General features: G+C 39.9%; 1 protein-coding gene across 4 annotated transcripts in view; it reads left to right on the plus strand.

The window, feature by feature from the left end:
- Nucleotides 1–2757: 2757 nt before the first annotated feature.
- HTR1B (5-hydroxytryptamine receptor 1B) overlaps nt 2758–14817 on the plus strand; it is a 131517-nt gene continuing 119457 nt past the window's right edge. Inside the window, exons 1-3 of one of the 4 annotated variants that reach the window (XR_013960331.1) lie at nt 2780–2843; nt 2973–3061; nt 8164–10914. The gene's annotated coding sequence lies outside the window, so the exon portion shown is untranslated. Of the gene's footprint in view, nt 2844–2972; nt 3062–8163; nt 10915–14817 lie in introns of those variants that run through there. The other 3 variants (XR_013960328.1, XR_013960329.1, XR_013960330.1) reach the window with 3 other exon arrangements.

Below are 14817 nucleotides of genomic sequence, written 5' to 3' on the forward strand. Positions count from 1 at the left end.
ATCCTATCAAGAAAATTATATTTCGTGTAGCTAGGCAGCTACAAAAGTACAACAAAAACGTCCTCAATTAAGGTGGTGAGGAAACTTGGAGGGGCCAGGGAACATAAGGAAATTGTTGCAAACTTGAATTACTAGCTTATCTACACAGTGAATCCCTCAGTGTCTCAGGCTTTAATCTGGAAGATGATAACAGCTTGCTCTGCAACAAGTCTAATCTTCACTGTTTTGGCAGAAACTAATAAAAAATCATATGCCATTATAAGATGTTTTCTTTGGCCGTTAAAAACCTTAGTTTCCTTAGTGGCTGATACTGGTAGACAGCCTCTCCAATCTAAGCATAAAAAGTGAGCAAATTTTACTTAGTCTATTGAGTCCCTATTTAACTTTCAATTTATTGCTGACGTTATCTTTGGTTATAAGTAGAAAAACATTGCCTTGTGAAATTTGGTTTAGTTGTGTTGAAATACTAGCAATATGCTAGCGACGGTAGGCACATCATTGTTCAAAGGTATTTAACTATTGGAGTTTCCTTATCAGAACAAAAAGGATATTTTTTTGTTTGTTTTCTTTTAAATAGCCTTGGCAGCATCTTGCTTCAGGATAGCCAATGAATGATGTTATTAAAAAGCAAATTCTAAAACTTACTACCGATATCCTTATAAAGATGTTACAATGTCTTAATAAAATTGTTTTCTTTGTATGATATTATCCTATACTCTTTTGAAAAATGTTGGCATCATCATAACAGTTACTTCATACGTATCTATACAACATTCAGGGATTGACTGCATTTAGTAATAACTTTTCTATGCCTCTCAGTCCTTTAGTTTCTTCTAACATTGCTCCATGTTTTTTGAAGTTATTTGAAGATTTATTAAAAATAACTTAGACAATTATCAGTGTATTGTCCTATAAATATATTTTATATACATACAAATAGTTGTATGTATGCATTTATGTGTGCATATATATATAGATATGTGTGTGTGTGTGTGTGTGTCTATGTGTATATTGCATATACATAGACACACACAGATACATAGATGTCTAGGCTAATAGTATTTACATTTTTGGGCATCGAAAGTTATACACAAATTTTCAACTGTGTGGGAGGGAGGGAGGAAGTGCCCCAACCCTCATGTTGTTCAAGGGTCAACTATATATTCATATCAAACATATTTTAGTGTTTTACAAATAAATAGCTAATACTCTTATTTATACTTATCTGCATGGTTATGAAAAAATAAGCAGCACAGGGAGATACATTAAATGTCTGGAATTGTAAAAAAAAAAAATGACATATGTCATCAAGAAAGTTAGGTGCAGATCTTTGGAGTCTCCTCTGAGCTGTAATATTAGATACATTTCAGCGGGGCTGAAAAATGCAAGCCTGTAGTCATGGCCTGGTCTTGCCAGTACCCGCCCTCATCCAGGAGCCATCCAGGAGCCCACTCAGGGTCACCGAAACAGAAGCAAAGACACCCCTGCTGCTGTTTTCACTTGGATTTTCCACGGGTTTTAAGAGCCCTCTGTTAAGGACAAGGTCAAAGGCAAATATTAGAACAAGAGTGCTCCTAGTGTTCTTATCACATAGTAAATTACAAGGGTTTCAGGAGCTCTGTGCCAGGAACCAGGGGGTAGGGACATATATATTCCATTATTTCACACCTTGGATGGCAAAATCTGACCAACATGTAAAAAAATAAGTTTGTCTATGAAATTTTCTTGACATCTACCAGTCAAAACTAGGCATGTTTTCTTGCACATGAATCCAGAGGGGGCTCAAATGGAGTGCAGACATATCAGACAGTATGTGGTACAGTCTTGGGTACAACCTGGAAGAGCAAGTTGCTTAAGCATTTTAGACAGTGTATTAGCTTCCTAGGGCTGCCTTAACAACCTCCTGCAAACTGGCTAGTGTAGAACAGCAGAAATGTGTTCTGTCACAGTTCTGGAGGCTAGAAGTAGGAAATCAAGGTGTCAGCGGGGCCATGCTCCCTCTGAGACTCTGGATAAAATGCCTCCTTGGCTCTTTCTAGCTTCTGGTGGTAGCCCACAGTCCTTGGCGATTTCTGGCTTGGAGCTCCATCATTCCTGTCTCTGCCTCTGTCTGTAGTCACATGGTGTTCTTCCTGCTTGTGTCTGTCTCTTCACATAGCAGTCCCTCCCTGTGTCGTTATATTGTCTCTTATGAGGACACGAGTCATTTTGGATCAAACCCTTGCCCTATTCCAGTATAATCTTAGACAATTATATCTGCAACACCCCTATTTCTAAATACCTCACATTTCAAGGTACTAGAAGTTAGGACTTTAACATACTAGTATCTTTTTTGGGGGGGTGGCCCAAGTCAACTCATAATAGGCAGTAGGGAAAGGGTATATTTTGTTGGGGAGTCTGGGTAGAAACCTGGATGGTGAGAATAGTCTGTTGTCAGTCTCAGGTACTGGTCCCTTTGTTAGCACTTGGATTTGCTTCTGAGCTCTGGGGAGAGGGCCTTAGGCAGACACAGGAGGGTAAATTCATGTGAGGATGTGCAATGTGAGACATGGATGGGCCTGAGAATCTGCGGAAACAAAGGCGCCTACCGTTCTCAGTACAGAGTACTGAAGAGGAGAGCAAAGCCCAGAAATCTGCCAGACGGCCCCTTGGGGATTCAGCGGAATACTCATCCACTTGTGTGAGAAAAGGAGCTAAACCTGGAGGAAGCGCCACCTGGAAGGATTACAGATATTAGTGCACTGCAAGGTCCAAAGTTCTCCTCCGGCAGACAGAAAATAACACAAGTGGAAATACCGGTCTGCGTAGAGAAGTGAAAGAGCTCTGAAACGCTGGCTGCATGGGTAAGTATGTGAAACTATAAAATGATTGTTCTGATGCCTTTAAAAGATAATTGACTGTTTAAACAAACATAATAATGTGTGGTGTTTTCTGCTACAGAAAACATTGATTCAGCACCCTTTGCTTTTCAGTGGGCAGCCTCGACAAACTGGAGAATTTATGGGTAGTGGAAAGTACGTAACTCTTCGCCAAAGGGGTGTCCATGAGAGAAGGCTCCGTGGTGAGTGCTGGTGGCAGATTGTCTTTATACTAAGGTGGGCTAGGGGCTTGCCAAGGTTTGTTCCTTTATAGAGAGAATTGCAGACCCTGTCAAAGGTTTCAGATTCTTCTCTTTCAACCTTGAAACATGCCCTTTGAGCACTTTCAAACTTTTCTTGAGTAGCTTTGGACTGTTCTTCAATTAGAGATCTTGTGGAAAGATGTTTGGGAAGAACATGTGCCGCAGGAGATAATTAACTCAATGGCAAGACTTATGAACTTTTATTCAAATACATATAAATTTGATAGAGGTATACCGTCTCATAAAAGAACAGCTGGGGAATTAGGAAAATTGAATTTGAAGTTGACTTGAATTCTGACAATAGACATCAACATGATACCAGGTTTTCCATCCAAATGTTTATTTTGTGAAATCAATAGCTATTAAAAATATTTTTAAAATAGGGGAGGGAGGAGAACAAGTAGGAGGAAAAGGAACTCAAAATACAATCATGAAACAGAGTTCTAAGAGAGTTTTTACTTTAGTCACATATTCAGTTCATGATGTTGGCTTTCAGTTAGAAACTTTTTACTCTGAGGAATCAAACTATTTCTATTTCTTATCTTATTTCTTGATTCTATTTGGAAGCATAAGTGACCACTCGGTAGGAGTCTTACACCAAGAAAATCAGTCAGCTTTAGAAATATTCAGTATTTATTTCTGAGATGAATTCTGGAGTTTATCAGTTCCTCGTCTCAAGATCATACAAGCAGTACTGTATTGTGGGAGTGTAATTTGCAGTGGGAGTGTGGCAGTGATGAGTCTGGGCTGATAAGCAAAAGTCAGAACATTAGGGCATTGGAACACTTGATTCTGTGGGCCCACCATTTGCTCTGGCATTGGCACCAATGTACCAGTTCGGTGGGAAGTGAAAGAATAAGCATGTTGCATCTTTCTGGAGTATCACTTTTACTCAAAATCTGGTAGGGTGAAGTGTTACGGGTAAAAAGAATAAAGTTTAAACTTATAATAACAAGTATGATCATTAAATGGTGTGTGACATTTATGATAAAATATGAGTGCTTAAGTACAGTGGCACCTGGAGGCATATTGTGAAGATCTACTGTGGTGACTACTCTTCTTTGCTTGTTGTAATACTTTTGAGAGAGATGATTTGGAAATATGTTGTAGGTCACAGGGTCTGAATTGAAGAGAAAGGGTCTAAATTTCTTTCTTTACTATAAAATTAGGATAAGGCAACTACTATCCAAGGTTGAAGGACATTGTCAGATTTAGAGATTTTTGTTCTGAGGGAAGTGAGAGATGAACAAACAATTGAGGTACTGGCGGTTGAACCCAGGGCCTTGGGCATATGCCCTACCATTTAGCTATACCCTCCCTAGCTTGAGGAAGTTTAAGCAGCAATGCCTGTAAGCTGGAAGCAGCTCCTGAAATGCAAAGGAGAAAAAAAGAATAAAGTCAGAAGTGATAAAATCAGAAGAAATATTCTTAAAGATGATAAACTATCCTTAGAGTCAGGGGAAAACTCACCTTCTATGAGATTTCTCTGTAACACATAGTACTTAACTGGACGATTCACTTACCTAGGCTTCTGAAGTGCCGGAGTCCTACCCCCGTGTTCCTGGTTATTTTTCAGAGTGTATTAATTGCCTCTTGAATATTCTCTTCCTTATTCTTAGAACTTCTTTACCTCTTCCTCTCCAAGAGACAGTTTTCAATTTCAACTAATATTGCTTACCTCAACCTACCAAAACAAAACAAAAAAACATTCTCTGTTTAAATCACTCCCGAAAGTAGTCCCCAAATGCAGAGTTGTCAAATCTTTGCTTCTGTGATGGTTTCCAAACTGCTCTTTATGTCTATTTTATGAGCTGTTCCTATGTCTGTACAATTTCCATCCTCTTTCCAGACATAGTCACAAATGGCCAAATTTACAAAAGCAACCCTCTGAATGGAGTATCTATATATATAAAAGCCTAAGCGACTGTTAGGACGAAATGACTGGAACAACCAGTCGCTATGACACAGACTGACCACCAGGGGGCAGACGCTCAACACAGGAGCTGCCCCCTGGAGGTCAGTGTGCTCCCACAGTGGGAGCGCTGCTCAGCCAGAAGCCGGGCTCATGCTCCTGGCAGAAGCTTCTCTTGCCTCCACAGCAGTGCGAAGGAACAGTGAGAGAGCAGCGAGAGCACTGAGCACTGAGCTGGACAGCACCCAGCCTGGCTCGGGCTCCTCCCCGGCCACCTGCCGCTTTGAGCACTGCTACACCCCCTCCCCCAGGGGTCCCAGATTGTGAGAGGGTGCAGACCAGGCTGAGACCCCACCCCCCACTCCCCACCCCCTGCACAAATCCCTGCACTGGGCCTCTAGTGTTATTATAATTTTCAAAGCAAATGAAAGTCAAAGACTTAAGGTGATGGTTTTAGACTAAAAGATTTCTAAAGTCCTTCTGTGACTTTATCATTTAATCACCTTCCAAGACATGATATAAAGTTGAAAGTTTTTAGTTTGGCTCAGGATACCTATCATGGCTTCTAGAAACATCTCCTACTTCTTTTTTTTTTTTTATTTTATTGATTTTTTACAGAGAGGAAGGGAGAGGGATAGAGAGTTAGAAACATCGATCAGCTGCCTCCTGCACACCCCCCACTGGGGACGTGCCCGCAACCAAGGTACATGCCCTTGACCGGAATCGAACCTGGGACCTTTCAGTCCGCAGGCTGACGCTCTATCCACTGAGCCAAACCGGTTTCGGCAACATCTCCTACTTCTCTGACCACTCAGGCCATGATCTCGCATAGCTAGCTTCATGCTTTTGCATCCAGTTTGGAAAGTGTTTTTTATTTACTTTTTTGTATTTCATTTTAGTTTGTCATGCTATATCTTCACATGCACTAATTCTCAGCAATGTTGAATTTGCTATTAATCACACCATGTTATTTTTATTATCACCCATTATAGATTTTGTCTCTACAGGTTTGGAGACAATCCACCACATGTAGGTCACTATCTTTTTAATCAGATTTGGAAAATTTTCAGCCAGTTTTTCCACCAATATTTATTTTTGTTCCATTATCTTCCCCTCTTCTCTCTCCTTCTGGGATTCTAATTATGTATTTGGTAAGCTGCTTGAATTGTTCCCATAGTTTTTGAGGATCTGTTAATATTTTTCCATTTTTACTCAGTTATTCAGAGTGGTTGATTGCTTTTAAACTGCTTTCAGATGTTTTTTCTGTGTCCAATATATGGTTAATTCTACTAACTCATACTTTTATTTTAAATATTACATTTTCATTTCCAGGCTTACCATTCTTTCTTATAGTTTCATTTTTCTTAAAATTTTCATCTCTTCTCCCATTATATTCATTTTTCCTATTGATGTTTTAGCATATTTATTATAATCATAAATACTTTTCTCCTAAATCTATCATCAATACTGTCAGTGAGTCTGTTTCTATTGACATATTATTTTCTTGACTACGAGTCATATTTTTCTATTTCTTCACATTTTTTATAATTGTGGATGATGTGGTGTAAAGCCTATGAGAATTATTTCATTTTTCCTATTATCTTATTATATTACCATGGATTGTGCCTTTAGAGGCTTGGTTTTTAGGTAAATTTATTTTAGTTTAGTCTTTTTTTAGTTCTAGGACATATTTCTTACTCCTAAGGCAATGCTTTTCTGGAATTTCAATTAAAAGTAAACCAAAGAACGTATACACTTATATGCATAGCCCATGGACATGGGCAATAGGGTAGTGAAGACCTGGGGGTGAGGGGTAGGGGTTGGGAGGAGTGGGGGGGGGAAGGGGGAGCTGGGAGATATCTGTAAAATATCAACGATAAAAATATATTTAAAATATTTTTTTAAACTATAGATACTTACCATGCCCCTCTAGCATGTGAAACTTGAACTTTAAACGTTGCCTCCTTTGCCATGGGCAACAGGTATTGCTATTTCGTTAAGCTCTTTCAGTCTTCCAGTTGTCATTTTCTTCCTGGGCTTTATTTCATTTTCTTTTCACATGCACAGTTTAAGAACCAGCCAAGGATTTAAGGAAATGTGTATGCAGATTTTGGACTTTCCTCTCTAGAGATCCCCCTTTCTGAGTTTTTTCCCCTTCAAATTCCAACCCCTCTGGCAGCTCAAAATCTACTTAAGTCTCTTTAAGCCAATAATAGTGCAGCTGTCTGCTTAAGTTTATCTGTCTCATACTGTATGGACTGAGGAGAATCCTTGGAGATGCATAACACAAATCTAGCTTGTCCACAGCACAATTCCCTTCTTTTAAGTTTGGACTCCCCTCTTTTCCTGCTCTTTCATCAGCAGTTCCTTTTCTATCTTATCAAGAGTTGGTATTTAGTATGGTAGGAGGATTTATCCAGTACATGCTGCTCCACCACTGCTGGACTCAATAGTGTTTGTTTGTGTATTTGTTTTCCCCCTCTAAACTCTGAACACCTTGAGGGGCAAGGTCTTTATTTTTGTACTTAGAACACTGTCTGACATATATTGAAGTTCAGTAACTGTGTTCAATGAATGATGACATTTTGACCAGGTATCATGAAATGGGGAATTCTGAAGGTCAAAATCATCTAAGAAGCCTCATGAAAGGGAGGAATGTCCAATAAAATGAAAGATGTAGTTTTACTGTAGTATTTGTTACAGTGTGTTTGAGGTGAAACATCTGGTTATACATTAGTGCTTATCGTAAATTTAATGGAATTGAGGAAATAATCCACATTTTCAGCAATGCACTTCTTCCATCCGTTTTCTCTCTCAGAATTCTATTTACAGGAAATCAGACTTTTCACAATAGCTTCTAGTCAACAAAATGTGAAGCAATAAGGCAATGAAGGTGCAACAATAATTGTATTTTCATTTAAGTGATACTACTAATCCTATTTATATGCAGAAGCAGTAGATTCCAAGCATGTTTAAAGGATCTTTTGTAGATAGTGCTTTATTTGGGAATGGCTGCAACATTCTGTTACTTTCACGGCATATTTGAAATGCATAAGCCTTCATGCCCAAATACAGCATACGGTATTTTGCTTAGTCTTGTTTTTCTTTTCTGTGTTGTTGTTTTTTCCAGATAGTATCAGGGATGTCGAGTAACATATCATGCAAAGGAATGCACTATAGAAAGGAAATGTGCAAAAGGGAAGATTACTTTTGTGAAAGAAGAATTAAAGGGCGTTTGTGGTTTCAATCAGTCACTGTTGTCTCCTGCTTACGTCTGAGCCTGCAGAAGAAACTGGATACTATATAAGACTCCACGTGAGACACATTTTCTGTGCCTCTGTCAGGACAGTGAACTAAAAAATAAATAATACTGGGAGAGTTAAGTGCTGTCCTGTGTTAACTGTTTCCTTCCAAGGGGAAAGAATTAAAAGCAAAAAGTAGACCAAAGAAAAACATCAGAAGAACAATTAAGTTTTTCTTTTAGAAAACACCCATTAAAGAAAAATATACTTCTGCATAGTTTCCTCTAATCAATTACTGAAAAAAAACAACATGTGTGCCAAGAGAGAATACAGAATACAGCTACAGATACTGTATTACATAAAAAATTGTGCCTTCCAATACAGGGTTATCAGAGAACCTCACTTTCTACCCTCTCTAAAATAGAGCAGATAGGAGCTACCAGTCATATTTTCCTTTTGAAAAAATATCTGCTCTCTTACTAAGTTAGAAGGAATTATTTAAATAAATGTGTCTCATAAGAGGATATGAGACTTAGACAAATTAAATATTTAAATTTAAACATTTCCTCCTCTCTCCTTTAAAGATAGTTTTAGCGAGTAAGGCAGAACACAGGAAACTAATTTTTGCATTTCTTATTAACAATCTAGCATTTTTGTTCAATTTATTTTTTTAATCCTCACCTGAACATATGTTTTTCATTGCTTTTCAGAGAGAGTGGGAGTGGGGGAGAGAGAAAGACAGAGAGAGAGGAACATCGATGTGAGAGACACATTGAGAGATTGCCTTCTGCTTGTGCCCTTGCAGGGATTGAACTGCAACCCAAGTATGTGCCCTTGACCAGAAATCGAACCCATGACCCTTCACTGTGCAGGCTGACGCTCTAACCACTTAGTAATACTGGCCAGGACTGTTTAATGTATTTTAACTAACAATTGTTGAGTACTGGGTTAGGCACTTCAGTGGCTATAAAGATAAATAAAGCACAATTCCTGACCTCAAGCTAAAGGCCAAACCAGGTAGAATACAAGCCAGATTATTTTAAGTGCCATAAGAAATGTACTTTAAAAAGTGTGTATGTTAGGGAGGAAGAGCTCAAATCCAGTTAGCACATTAGAACAAATTTCATGGAAATGCAACTTGAAGGGATATTATGTTCAGTTCACAGGAAGAGGGTAGAAAAATTCAAGTTATAAAAGCAGGAGAGTGGTGGTTTTATTCAGAGAATAGAAAGACAACTGGTCCTGCAAAGAGTAGGAACATAAGTTCCATGAGACTTCCGCTAGAGGCTTTAGTTTTTTACTGTCACTCACCTCAAAACTGCTCTTTGCATGATGTCCCATGCCCCAAACAGATCCACCTCTTCCACGCATCAACTAAAATGCAAAATTAAGTGAAGATTTAAATGGGGAGGTGAGGAAGAGGGTTCTTATCATACAAGTCAGAGAATTAATTAATCGAATTCCCCAATAGATAAATCAGGGTTCCCATCCACAGTTCATCTACACCAGTTGCCACCCTCTCCCTTCCCCTACTCTCTTCATCACTCCACCTTCTGGACCATGCTTTTTGCAAGCCAGACAGTTCCTACATCACTGCGAGCCCTTGGTAACTCTCTGCTTGCTCTCCTGTGACTAAGCTGAACCTTCGGACCCACCATGCTACGCTGCCACCACAGACAGGGAGAGCAGAGCACAGCAACTTCATTTAATGGGGGAAGCAATGGGTCAGTTTTGTTTTATGGGATGATTTGCTTATTTTAATAATCTGCCCTTCAGAAGATACACCATTTTTTCCTACCCTGTTCACCCTATAATTAGGGCTGCAGGGCTGCATCCTTTAGAAGTTGTTATGCTCCTGAAATATGTATCCAAATGTCTCTAATGGTTTGATGTAAAATTAGATAAATTATATTACACAATGCAATGGTTTTTATGAAAACAACAGGACATGTGATGTCCTACACTGGAGGATGTCTTTATATCTCAATTGAAGAGTCATTAGCGATTCTGAGGGTCATTGGTATGATGCCATTGGCCTTGAATACTATCAACAGAGGCCACAACATGATGAGCTAACATTTGTTTAGAATATTCATCCATTGCTAAGTATCACTTTCTTCTCTTTCGGCAATTTGTTCCAAACTACAGCATGAAATGTCACATTATTGATGTGGCATTATCAAGTTTCATCATGATTGACCTGATGTCACACTGTTTTGTAACACAACCGCTTGCTGTCAATCAAAGGCACTTACAGAAACCCGTGATAAACACTGAGAACAATTTGTGCCGACAAAGAACCATCTGGTACACTCTTCACTTTAAAGAGGAACCTTGTGGTTATTTAAAAATCATTAAAATTGAAATGTGAATTTTTGCTATATTAAAGCCTTTACTTGATCTTCAAATTTTCAACATTTCTATAGTTTTTTTGAGGTAGGTAAAAATGTTGAGGACTTTTCTTTATGTAGAAGTTTCTGTTTTGTTTTGCTTTCTTAATGTAGGAGTTTTCTTTGGTGTTTGTGACCCTTACCAGGAGGTCAAGAGATCACGGTACACCTATGACTCTTCCCTGGAAAAGGAAGAGTGTGTCTTGATGAGGGTGAGAGAGAGACAGAAGGAGAGAAGGAGAGAGGACCAAAAAAAAAAAAAAAAAAAAAAAAAAAGACAGAGAGAGAGAGAGAGAGAGAGAGAGAGAGAGAGAGAGAGAGAGAGAGATGGAGAGAAACAGAATCAGAGACAGAGAGCTTTGGCTAAACCACACAAAAAGGAAGAACAAATAGCAGAAAAGTGAAGCAAGAGCCACGGCTGATCTGAGAGGCAAGGCGTGATTCACAGTGCCTGGATGCAGTCTCGGTCCTGAGACTGGACCTCTGAGCTGCGGTTATGGAGCTTCTCCATGAATTCTCTTTGAGTTCCTAAACCCTGCTCTTTCTGCTGCTACAACTTTGTTTAAATGTGACCTTTATGTGTCTAAGTCTTTGAGATCAATTCCCTGGGTTTTTGAAAAGAAAATAGTAAGTGCAGTGGGTACTGTTTAGGATAAATGTGGTAGAAGACAGAATGTTGACTGTAACTTCCTCACTTTTTCCCACTAGCCAAGAGGTTTGTCTATGTCCACTAAAATACCAAAGAATGACTTCCCAGAATGCCAGAAATCTAAGCCCCCAATACCTGTTTGCTTGATTATAATAACAGACTTTTCTGAGTGTTTTTCCAAAGGTGTTATCAGTATTGTGGCTCTTCTCTCTTAACCTGACTCTAATATTCTGAACTCCTCTGAAGAATACTTTAAAGAAGAAAAGGTGGACTAGAAAACAGGAGGGAAAAATGGGAAGCCTGAGAAAATTTATACTCAGATTTAAATGCTCTATAAGAGCTATTTCTCTTTAGTGTCATCTCTAGCACTCTCTTCTATAAATATGGCTGCTTTTGAGCCCATTACGTTACCTTTAAAATGATGTTTTTTGATATTAATAAAAGGTTTACATAAATATTTTATCTATGCTTACTACCTGGCTTTATGTATATTTGCATAACTTACTAAATTTTAACTTTAAAACTACTCATTCTTTTTTCATCAGCATGAGATGAAAGTCATTTTGCAACTAATCACTTGACACATTTAAATGTGTGCTATCTGGATGGTTTTTATATGGTCACATGCTTGAAATGTATTTTGTAATTATGGCTTTTTCTCTCTCCAAGTGTTTTATTGCTTTAAAATCATTCCAGATATGTTTCTTATTAAAATTTTATATTTTTTCTCTCCCTACTTTAATAATCATTAATTGCATGCTCCTATTCCTATGTTAATTGGCCTACTTTCCTTTAGGCACTTCTTTTAAAAGATCCTGACACAATTCCATCTATACATCTTTTTTTTTCACTTTTTTAAATTTTTCTTTGTTGATTAAGGTATTACATAAGTGTGCTCACCGCCCCCTTTAACCCTCCTCTCCCTCCCCGCTCATGTCCTCACACCCCTGGTGTCTGTGTCCATTGTTTATGCTTATATGCATGCATACAGTCCTTTGTTTGATCTCTCCTCCTTATCCCCAGCCTCGCATACCTTCCCTCTCAGGTTTGACAGTCTGATCGATGCTTCTCTGTCTCTGGATCTGTTTTTGTTCATCAGTTTATGTTGTTCATTATATTCCACAAATGAGAGATCATGTGATATTTATCTTTCTCTGACTGACTTATTTTGCTTAGCATAATGCTCTCCAGGTCCATCCATGCTGTTGCAAATGGTAGAAGTCCCTTCCTTTTTTTAGCAGCACAGTATTGCATTATGTAAATGTACCAATTATTCACTTTTTATTTTTTAATTTAATTTTATTTTTTAATTGTTTGAAGTATTACAAATAGTAGTACATATGTCTCCTTTTTTTCCCCCATTGACCTCCCCCCAGCCTCCCCTACCCCCCAGTACATGCCTTTACCTGTGCCCCACCCCCAGTGTCTTGTAGCCATTGGTTATGCTTATATATACATCTTATATCAGAATTGGCCTCATGGTTTTTGTTTGCTTGTTTTTTTATTTTTTAAAGTTATCTTTATTGTTAAAGTATTACAGTTGTCCCTTTTTTCCCCATTGACCCCCTTCACATTTGTTTGTTTTGTAATCTTCACCCCAGGGTATGTTGTTCATTGATTCTAGAGAGAGGAATGAAGAGAGAGAGAGAGAGAGAGAGAGAGAGAGAGAGAGAGAGAGATCTATTGCCTCACGCACATGCCCTGACCAGGAACTGAACCTGAGACCCTTAGGTCCATGGGGCAATGGTCTAACCACTTAACAACACTGGCCTGGGCTACCTCAGACATTTTAATAAGCAAAGTATCTGTTTGCTTTTCCCCCTTTCTTCTACATTTTAAGCACTTGTTTTTGTGTGTGTGTTTTCTTTTTAATGACAAATGTTATGTCATTTTTTATTCACTCAATAGAAAAAGCAAAAGGACTTAGAACAGTCTAGGCTTTTGATTTATAGGCAGTAATGCTCCTACACTATGGGAATTTAGAAAACATTCTGTCTGGTTTCTGACCTGTTTGGAGAGCCAAGCGTCTCAGGTGCTATGTTCACCTGGAGAGCTGCTCCCCAGTGTAGCCCTTCCTCCCTCTGACACCAAGTAATGATTCCCAACTCTTCCCACTGATAGCAGGGCTCCCAAGGGCAGTGAGATGCTCAGTCTAATTCTAAAATGGGGTTAATGACACTGTAGTGCTTCTGAGAGCAGACCTCCTCTGTTGAAGTCCAGGCTTCTTGGTTTGGAGGATCCTGGGAAAAGTAGGCAGGAGGAGGGAGTTTATATCATCTCTGCCCCCAACAGCTTCCCCAGCAGGTGCAGAGGTAGCTGTATCTGACTGTTCTCCCTCATCTCCATGGAAGAGGATAGCTTCATACTTTTTCTCACATGGTTATCATTGCTGATGTTGGTTCTTACCTGAGGTGATGCTTGTTTCTTTTCTTTTAGGCTCTAAAGGACACTTAATTGGATTCATGAATAACTACAGTGTTCTTTCCTGGAATGCTGTAGCAGGATATAGTTTTCCCATAAGCCCTGCATGCTTTCACTTGGTAGGATATTGAGGAAAAAAGAGGTCAATTATCCTATATAATAAAAGCCTAATATGCTAAGTGTCTGGTTGTCCCGTCATCCGTTCAACCAATCAAAGCGTAATATGCTAGTGATATGCTAAGACCGCTCAACTGCTCGCTATGATGTGTACTGACCACCAGGGGGCAGATGTTCTGACTGGTAGGTTAGCTTGCTGCTGGGGTCTGGTCCATTGGGACTGAGCGGGTCAGGCCAGACATGCCCTGGAGCCCTCCTGCAGTCTCTCTCTGGCTAGCCAACCTCCCACTTCACTCCCAGGCCCTGATCATGCACCAGTGGGGTCCCTTGGCCTGGCCTGCACTCTCTCGCAATTTGAGACTCCTCAGGGGATGTCAGAGAGCCAGTTTCAGCCCGATCCTGCAGGCCAGGCCATTGTGCATGAATTTGTGCACTGGGCTTCTAGTATGTACTAGTATAATAATAACTTGCTATTATCTTAAAAGACAGAGGACATTTATTATGGTTAACTAGAGGCCCGGTGCACGAAGTTCGTGTATGGGGGTGTGTGTGTGTCCCTCAGCCCAGCCTGCACCCTCTCCAATCTGGGACCTCTCGAGGGATGTCCGACTGCCCATTTAGGCCCAATCCCACTGGGCCTCACAATCCAGGACTGCTGGCTCCCAACTGCTCGCCTGCATACCTTCCTGATTGCTCCTAACCACTTCTGCCTGCCAGCCTGATCACCCCCTAACCACTCCCCTGCCAGCCTGATTGATGCCTAACTGCTCCCCTGCCATCCTGGTCACCCCTAACTGCCCTCCCCTGCCAGCCTGGTCACCCCTAACTGCCCTCACCTGCAGGCCTGGTCACCCCTAACTGCCCTCACCTGCAGGCCTGGTCACCCCTAACTGCCCTCACCTGCAGGCCTGGTCGCCCCTAATTGCCCTCCCTGCAGGCCTGGGTCCCTCCTAACTGCCTTTCCC

Source organism: Plecotus auritus (assembly GCF_963455305.1).
Source record: "Plecotus auritus genome assembly, chromosome: 4".
In the NCBI taxonomy this organism is placed as follows: Eukaryota; Metazoa; Chordata; class Mammalia; order Chiroptera; family Vespertilionidae; genus Plecotus; species Plecotus auritus.